Source organism: Neophocaena asiaeorientalis, unplaced genomic scaffold (genome assembly GCF_003031525.2).
Source record: "Neophocaena asiaeorientalis asiaeorientalis breed wild unplaced genomic scaffold, Neophocaena_asiaeorientalis_V1.1 scaffold133, whole genome shotgun sequence".
Taxonomy (NCBI): Eukaryota; Metazoa; Chordata; class Mammalia; order Artiodactyla; family Phocoenidae; genus Neophocaena; species Neophocaena asiaeorientalis.
In genome coordinates, this window is record NW_020174429.1 from 1,011,496 (window position 1) to 1,020,606 (window position 9,111).

At 47.2% G+C, this 9,111-nt stretch overlaps 1 non-coding gene across 1 annotated transcript; it reads right to left on the reverse strand.

Annotated features, from left to right (window-relative positions):
- Positions 1-867: 867 nt before the first annotated feature.
- On the reverse strand, positions 868-974 carry LOC112407507 (U6 spliceosomal RNA). Its single transcript, XR_003004764.1, has one exon. It is a non-coding gene; the product is annotated as a U6 spliceosomal RNA (small nuclear RNA).
- Positions 975-9,111: the final 8,137 nt, after the last annotated feature.

Sequence of the window (9,111 nt, forward strand, 5' to 3'; positions counted from 1 at the left end):
CTGGACATGAGGAGCCAAAGAGAGAGACAAGATGGTGCCAAAGAGGAATCTGAGACAAAGAAGCCAAGAAGAAGAGCCTCAGGCTTTGGGAGCCATTTTATCTTTCTTTAATAATCTGTTTGCCCCATTAATCTTAAAATCTTATTTTTCAGTGAGGTAATTTTAGACTCCTGATAACATAGGGAAGCCTCAAACTACCAATAGAAATAAGTATTGAACTCTTTTCTGGAAGTTTTTGAGCTATTGTAGCCCAATTCAGTTTTAAGGAAATTAAGTTTGGGGATTTCAAATGTTCCCTGTAATGGCCATTGATATTCTAAATTATCTTTGATCTGGTCAGTCCACATAAGTTAGAAATGCACATGATTAAGACTGACTTTCTGGGTTTTGGTGATGATTTTCTCTTTCTTTATTTTTTTTAAATTGAAGTATAGTTGATTTACAATATTGTCTCAGTTTCAGGTGTACAGCAACATGGTTCAGTTAGACATATATTTTTTTTCAGATTCTTTTCCATTATAGATTATTACCGGATACTGAATATAGTTCTCTGTACTATACAGTAAATCCTTGTTATTTATCTAAAAATAAATAAATAAATAAAAATATCATTTAGAAACATGACCCACTATTCTGTTAATAAGAAATTCATTTCAAGTAAAATGATATAGGCAGGTTGAATGTAAAAGATGAAAATATATATATCATGTAAACATTAATCACAAGAAAGCAAAAATGGTTATATCAATATGAGATAAATTAGACTTCAGGGGGAAAAAATTACCAGTCAGAGAGGAACATTTTTTAAATTTTATTTTTATTGTTGACACTATTTGAGATAGATACAATGACCACAACCATTTTAACAAAAATACGGAACGCTTCATGAATTTGTGTGTCGTCCTTGCACAGGGGCCATGCTAATCTTCTCTGTATGGTTCCAATTTTAGTATATGTGCCGCTGAAGTGAGCACAGAGAGGAATATTATATAATGATGAAGGATTAATCCACCAAGAAATCCTAAATTCACATGCACCAAACAACAGAGATACAAAATATGTGAAGTGAAACCTGATAGGACCGAAAAGAAAAATACATAAATTCACAATTATATTTGCAGACTTCAACACTGCTCTCTCAAAATTAATAAAATAACTAGGCAATCAGCAAGGATACAGAATAACTCAACAACACCATCAGCCAACAGAATCTAATCAACATTTACAAAACACTCCACCCAACAACAGCAGAACGTACATTCTTCTCAAGTGCCCACAGAACATATGCCAAGATAGACTGGGCCATGAAACAAATCTCAGTGAATTCAAAAGAATTGAATTTTCATACAGAATTCATTCTCTATTTCATATAGAGTGTGTTCTCTGACCTCAAAGGAATCAAACTAGAAATCAATAACAGCAAGATAACAGGAAAACCTCTAAATGCTCGGAAACAAATCAACATACTTCTAAATAATCAATGAGTCAAAGAGGAATCCAGATGCCCTTGAATGCATAAATGGTTCAACTGACTGTGGTCCATCCATACTGTGGAACGCTACTCAGCAATAAAAGGGAACAAACTACTGGTAAATGTGTCAACCTGGATGAACCTCCAGGGAATTACACTGAGTGAAAAAAGCCAATCCCAGAAAGTTACACATATACTGTATTATTGCATTTATATAACAGTCTTGAATGATAAAATTATGGAAATGAAGAACAGATTATTAGTTTTCAGAGGTTAAGTAGAGAATGAGAGCAGAGAAGGGAAGTGGCCGTGGCTACAGAAGGGCTACAGGAGAGATCCATGCAGTGTTGGAAATATCCTGCATCTTGACTGTGCCAATATCAATATCCTAACTGTGATACTGTATTATAATTTTGCAAGATATTGCCAAAGGGGAAAACTAGGTTAAGGGTACAAGGGATTCCTCTGTATTATTTTTTATAACTGCATGCGAATCTCTAATGATCTCAAAATAAAAAGCTTAATTACAAAAAAGTAGAGAATCCCTCCCAGAAGACATGTTATCAAGGTAAGAGTGCCAATACACCCACATTGCCCCTCAACTTTCTCTCTCAGACAAGCACACACACACCCCCCACCTATCAAGTGCCTTCAGCTGTCGCCATATAAATTTGCGCTGATTTTCTGCCTCTCTTTAGAGAGGTCTCATCCAATCCCTCGTGAGGTCAAAGCAAACACCTCTGAGGACTTTCCTTTGGCTCCTGAAGCTCTTCCACAACTTGGTTCAGGAGCAAGCACTGGATTTGTAAGAGGAACCCAGAAGCCACTAGGGAGAGAAAAGCAGGCAGATAGCCCAGCTGCATTTTAGGGAGGCCATGGGCCCCTGAAATTAAATGTAAAAGAGGGTGTGCATCTGGCACGTGCTTCTGTGCATGCCACATGCTTTTCTGGAGAGATGGTCTGCGGCTGTCACCCATTTCTCAAAGGGGTTCATTTCCCAAAGGCAAGAGAAGGAAGAGGCCCACACTTGAGACCCACACCCCCCATCTTCTGCAGCCCCAGGAAAAACCGGTGAGCTCTGCCACACCCAGACCACCTCTGGAAAGTCCCAATATGCCTTCCAGGATTCCTGCCTCTAGTTGAAAAAGCAGTGTTCTGAAAATTGCTGGGCCCTTAGGATATTCAGTGTCCCTCCTGTGGAGCTAGAAATGTCAGAGCTTGAAGATCTCTCATTTAAAATCCCCACGCCCACCCAACAGAAGAGCCTCAAGCCCAGAAATACAGGATGACTTTGTGAGACCATCCAGAAAGTTAGCAGCCTAGTTTAAACCAGAACTCAGGTCTCTTCCCGCCCCCCACCCCCAGCTGCCAGCTTTGGGACATCTGTTCCTTAGGTTGGCGTGAGAGCCTGACATCAGACAGGGCAACCAGGAGAGCGAAGGCTGGGCAGGAGGCCTGCCGTCCCCACGGTATTACCAGTGGAAGATGGCAGTGGGGACACAGCCAGTCACTGGGTTAAAATGAGCACGGCTATGCCGAAGTTCATGAGCAAATGCTTCCTCTGAAAGTACCTGACAGTCCTTCTGAAGTGGCAGCCTGCATTACTCCGCAGAGCTACAAACAGGTGGCAATGAAGCTTAGGAACACTAGAGAAGTGCTATTACCTTGGAAGACCGGCCATTCAAGGCTCCTCTTTCCCAGGGATGCTTCCATCCAGCTCCCGCCTTCCTCCAAGCCCCTTCACTCCACCCATGGTTTCAGTTACTGCGTGCTCACTCGCTCCAAATGGTAAGTGAGGACCTCCGGAGCACTGAGAACACGGGGTAAAAGGCAGGAGGCCCGCCTCAGCACAGCTCACGCTCAGGGAGGCCCTGAACTCTGAAGAGGCCAATAACACCCCCAGCTCAGTCAGGCCCACTGCGAGCCCTGCAGCCCTACGTGTGGGGCTGCCCAGTACACCCGTCAACAGGCCCGTCACTGACCTCCCATCGCCCCTGAGCCGTCTGCCTCCCTCATGGCAGTCTCCACCCACCTTCCTTCCCTGAAGGCTCACCCCGCTGCAGTCTGCAGAGAGCTGGGGAGCAGGGAGAGCTCTGTCACCAGACAATTGGAAGAGCCTCCTGTCCGGCCTCCGTCTCCACGCTTGCAGCCCTTTAACCCCCTCCTCAGTCCGCTGCCAGAGTGAACATCCCAAATCACACATCAGACCTCAGCACTCCCCTGACTAAAGTCTCCTGTGGCAGGTGTTCGTGCCCTCCAGGCACGCCTGTGCCTCCCGACACTTCCCAGCCTCCTTTGCGAGTAGGCTGGGGCCATGTGGCTGTTTCTGGCCGACAGACTACGAATAGAACCACATGTGCCACTTCCAGGCTGAGGGCGCTAAGAGCTGGTATGCTTTCTCTGTCTTTCTCTCCCCTACTGCTGCAGACTCTGGAGGTCTCACCAGACTTCACTGGCGTAGAATTGAACCTTTGAGGTTAAGCCATTAACATGTTAGGGGTTGCTTATTGGACAGTTAGCACTGATTGACTAATAAAACTTTTCAGTGGCTCCCCACTGCCCTCAGGAGGTAAGTCCAAACCCTTTAGTGTAGCCATACTCAATGGCTTTTATGGCCTGGCCCAGCCCCCCCATTCTGGACTGTCTCTTGGCCCTCCCCTAAACACACTCTTTCAATAATCGTGATTCAACCATATTTACAGGTTCTGGAAGGGCTACGCCCCCTCCCACCTGCGACGTCTCCTCTATGTGGAATGCCCATACCTGCCCCCACTCCCACCTCCTCGATATGCTTAGCAAACTCATTCTTCAGTTCCCAGCTCAAGCATCCCCAACCCTGACTTTCCCCAGAAGAGCTGGGGGCAGCTTCTTCCTGACCAGTGGCATCTCCCTCTCCAGCCCCCAGAGAGCCCTTGCTCACACTGTATCTTAGTTTTTGTGCTTTACCTTGTGCGTTGCCCCCTCGACTGTGAGCTCCACGAGAAAAAGGAGAGTGTTCTCCCCATCCTTGTCTTCCCAGAGCCTGCCTTAGCATCTGTGCCCAGGAGACCTTCAGAAGATGTTTAAGGGCCACACAAATAGAGCCCCCTTTAAACTTTTTGCAGGAAGTCACCTCTTCTTGAAGGAGAGATTCAACCAAGTTGCAGGACCTCTTCACGAAAAGAGGAGGCTTGAGGTGAGGGATAAGATGACCCATAATTACACTGGGCTCTTGAAAGAGTTCTAACAGGCCAGGTCTGTCTGGCTCTGTCCCCCACTGGCTCAGTGTCCCTGGCCAAGGCAGTCCCTTCTCTGGCGTCTCTGGGGTCCCTTCCAGCACAAGCTTACGTGGTTCTGGGTATGGCAAAGCTGTCTCTGCCATCCTATCTGCTCTTGCTGTAGTCCCGCTCTTTCCCAGAAGCCTCCACTCAGAGCAACGGGCCCATTTCCCCTGAACCCCCTACCCATTTAACTAGAACCTGGTGAGTCATTCACCAGCAAGGTATTAGGTGTTATCCTTCCTCTGGCATTCTACTTTAATATGAGACCACAGGAAACTCAATGGAATGGTGCTCACGGAGGGACTTCAGGCACGAAACAGGCAGCGCTACAGATATCCGGCCAGTGGTGAGGAGTTCTCTGGAGACACGTCTTCCCTGCACCCCCTCCCAACCCACCCATCACATCACAGAGGCGAGAGCTGTGAAAACGGCTAGACCCCGGCAGATGGCACAGACGGTGCTGGCCTGAAAGAGAGTTAATGTTGGTGGAATATCCTGAGGGTGGGACCCGAGCTCCTCACTCCTCATTCCATGGTCTCTTTTATCTGGCATTTCTGAGTGAGACAATGAGCAGACAGACTGGAAAGTTACAGACGGGCCAGCTTTGCCGATCCCTGCCAAAAATGCAGCAAAGGAAGCTGGCGGGAGACTCGAGCCTCTTTAATTTCCTCTTCTGTTTGGCTTTGCCTGTGCTCCCCCTCCCACCCCCCCGACTCAGAGTCTTTTGTGCCCTCGGGCTCCCAAGGAGCCCTGCTTCCCATCCCAGATGTGAGGGAACTCCTTCCCCCACCCCAAGTCGCTCCTGACTGGTGTGCTGGCCACAGTCAGTAAGGCTCTGGCTTTCCTTGAACAGCAAGGACACTTAGAAGCATGAGATCAACTAGGAAATCCAATTCCCAGGCCAAGCTGGAAATACGGTGGGCAGAAAGGCCAGGGGCAGCGGGGGTGTCTCTCATTCTGTCCCTCCAGACTGGAGTCAGGACCCAACCAGAAACAAAGCTGGGAAGAAAGTAAGTGGGAAAGCACCCCCCAAGAGAGGAGTGCCCTCAGAACGCCAACATGACCCCTCAGAGTGCCCCGCCCCTACCAGCAGGGTCTGAATAGCAACTCTCCACGGTCTACTCGGGAGCACATGCACTCACACAACAAACGTAGTTGCCAAAGAAGACAAAAGAATAAAAGAGAGAGACATCAGGATTGAAATCGTGTCCCTATCCGGGCATGTTATTCAACTACACTGAGCCGCGACTTCTTTCCCTACAAACTGGGGACGGTTTTCAGGATCCTGGCGAGGATTTAGTGAGATAACACTCCTGCTATGAGACTCGCACGGAGACAGGCTTCCATAAATGTTAATAATTCCTCCCCAGATCCCGGCAACCAGTTGTCATTTGAAAATGACAGCTCTGCCAGCAACTAGCTTTGTGACCCCAGGCAAGTCCCTCACCTTCTTGGACCTTTCTTAAAGTTTCCTAATCTTGAAGAGCAGTGCTTCTCTGATTGAGGTGTGTATCAGAATCACTTGGAGGGTTTGTAAAACACAGATGACTGGGCCCTACCCCCAGAGTTTCTGATTCTGCAGTTCTGGGGTGTGACTGGACAGTCTGCATTTCTAACGAGTTCTCTGGTGGTGTTGATGTTGCTGGTCCAAGAACCACACTTGGAGAAGCCCTGAAGTAGAGGCAGTATAAGAACTCTTTGTACTTCTAGCAGTTTAATGAGTACGTTAAATTAATCCATATTAAGTTTTCAGTGATGAATACTGGTTCAACGTGCTCTTCTTAAGGCTACTTGTATTGTAAAGAGGATAATGTCTCGACCCAAAGAAATCATCTTTTGGTTCCCCACTTCTAAGTTAGGCATCAAAAGACCCCCAGAGTACATGACCAGATGATGATTTGGAGGGAAGGGCTTCCCAGGCCTCGCCAGTCACACGACACAGGTGTGACTGAAAAGTCATTTCATTTGCAAAGCTCTGGCGTCCCAAGTGAGTCGGCTGCACTTGGTTAATTGCCATTTGGGGGCACGATGTCTGAGGCCGAGGAAAGGCCCCTCGTTGCCTGAAATCAGCCCAAGGCCAGGCCCCATCGCTAGAAGCAGGGCTGTCAGTCAGCTGTGACATTCTGGATCCCCCCAGCCCTGTTAGGGCCAGAAGAACAGCCTGGTGCCTGGGGAGGAGGATAGAGCCAAGGGCCTGCAGCCCCAGAGGCTGTCACTCTGTACATCTGCAGTTTGGGGTGTAGAACCCCTCTCAGCTTCACTCCCTGCCTTTGTGTCACTGTAAGACCTGTCCAGCAAGGTGGCTGGGCTCTGTAAATGCTGCTGTCATTCTGCTAATGCTCTGGGCCTGCCTCAGGGAAGAGAGCTGCCCTGTGTGTCAATTACAGAATGATGACACCTCCCCCGTGGCTTCGCGCCAGTCCCCCACCCAGCACGGCCCTGTGCACAGGAACACTGAAGAGGGTAGAGATCGTTACGTACCGACACCTCCCATCCCCACTGCGTTCTCAATACTTCTAATCGCAAACTTAGGCACATAGACAAAGTCTTCAGGAAAAAGGTCAGTGCTGAGAAAAAAGGCTCCTAGAAAGAATCCAGGGGCTGAAAGAAGGCTGAGATCAAGTCCTCAGGGACCCAACCTGGGTTCCCACTCCAGCCCAGCATGCAGGTCACAGGGGATGGGGGGAAAGGCCTCCAGGCGGGCCTACCCCCAAAGCATCATCGCACAAAGCACCTGGTTTTGCTTTTATTCATGCAGCAAACATTTAGTAAGTCTACGAATGTCTGAGCATTGGGTCGGTGGTGGAGATCTAAAGACAAACAAGAGGCGCCCGCCACCCACCGCCAAAGCTTCTGGTCTAAGAGGGCGAGGCAATTGTACAAATTATCATCAGTACGTGCAGTGAGAGCGGTGAATGCAAAGTCTATGTGATCTCAAGGGGAGAGATGGCCAAGTCTTCTTGTGGGGGGAGGGAGATGGGGGGAGGGAAGAACACAATACAGCAGTACACAAGGGTAACACCTGAACTCATCCTAAAGGATGAATAGGAGAAACCACGTCTGAACAGGGGTAATATTCAAAATCTTTAACAAATGCTAAGGCCCAATGCCAGCCAAATCAGAACAGATGCTGGGCTTGAATGTCAGCCTTACCAGGTAAATATGGCTAGCTAGACATATGCGTCTACTTCTGCTTCCTCCCCAAACCCTACTGGAATGACAGCTTTTTAAAGAGTAAGTATAAATAGACAAAAATGGGAAGAACCAGAGAGGAGATAAAAGTAACAGAATTTCTGAAGCTAGAAATCAGATGGACAAGTGGTGAATGGCCCAGGAATCCCTAGACGCTGAATTCTAAGCTAGCGGCGGGGGAAGTTGAGAACCAACCCAATTTATACTGCAAAACCCCTTAACAGCTCAGAAATTGGTGGTACCAATCCCTCTTGAAAGCAAGAGAGAAGAAGGGAGGGATAAAACAAGGAAGGTTGGTGGGCAACCTGTTTAGGAAGCAGTTAGAGTCCCAGGTTCTTTCCCTGACTAGTAATGGGCCCTTGCCCAGCACAGCAGAAGAGGGAGGTTTATTCTGTTAAATAAATAGAGGCTTTCTGGACTGGGAGACACCAGGAGGAATCGAGGCGAGACCTACCTTGCTGAAAACAGGGGAATTAAAGATCATCTAGCTGAATTCTGGTTACTGAGGCGAGGCTCCGCTTCCACTGGGTACTCAGAGCACCAACCTCGGGATGTTACTCTCCAGGCAAGAGACAAGATGAGCCTTCTCTGAGGACCCCAACTTGACTGTGAAGAAAGACTTCATGATTTAAGAAAGACTTCATCTCACACAACTCAATATCAAAAAACCAAACAATCTGATTAAGAAATGGGCAGAGGACCTGAATAGACATTTCTCCAAAGACATAGAGATGGCCAACAGACACATGAAAAGATGCTCAACATCACTAATCATCAGGGAAATGCAAAACAAAACCACAATGAGATATCACCTCACACCTGTCAGAATGGCTAGCATCAAAAAGACAACAAGTGCTGCCAAGGATGTGGAGAAAAGAGAACCCTTGTGTAATGTTGGTGGGAATATCAATTGGTACAGCCACTATACAAAATAGCATGGAGGTTCCTCAAAAAATTAAAAATAGAACTACTGTATGATCCTGCAATTTCACATCTGGGTATTTATCTGAGGAAAATGAAAACACGAATTCAAAAAGATACATGCACCCCAATGCTCACTGCAGCATTATTTACAACAGCCAAGAGAGGGAACAACCTAAGAGTCCATCAATAGATAAATGGATAAAGAAGATATGATTTTACACACACACACACACACACACACACACACACACACACACACACACA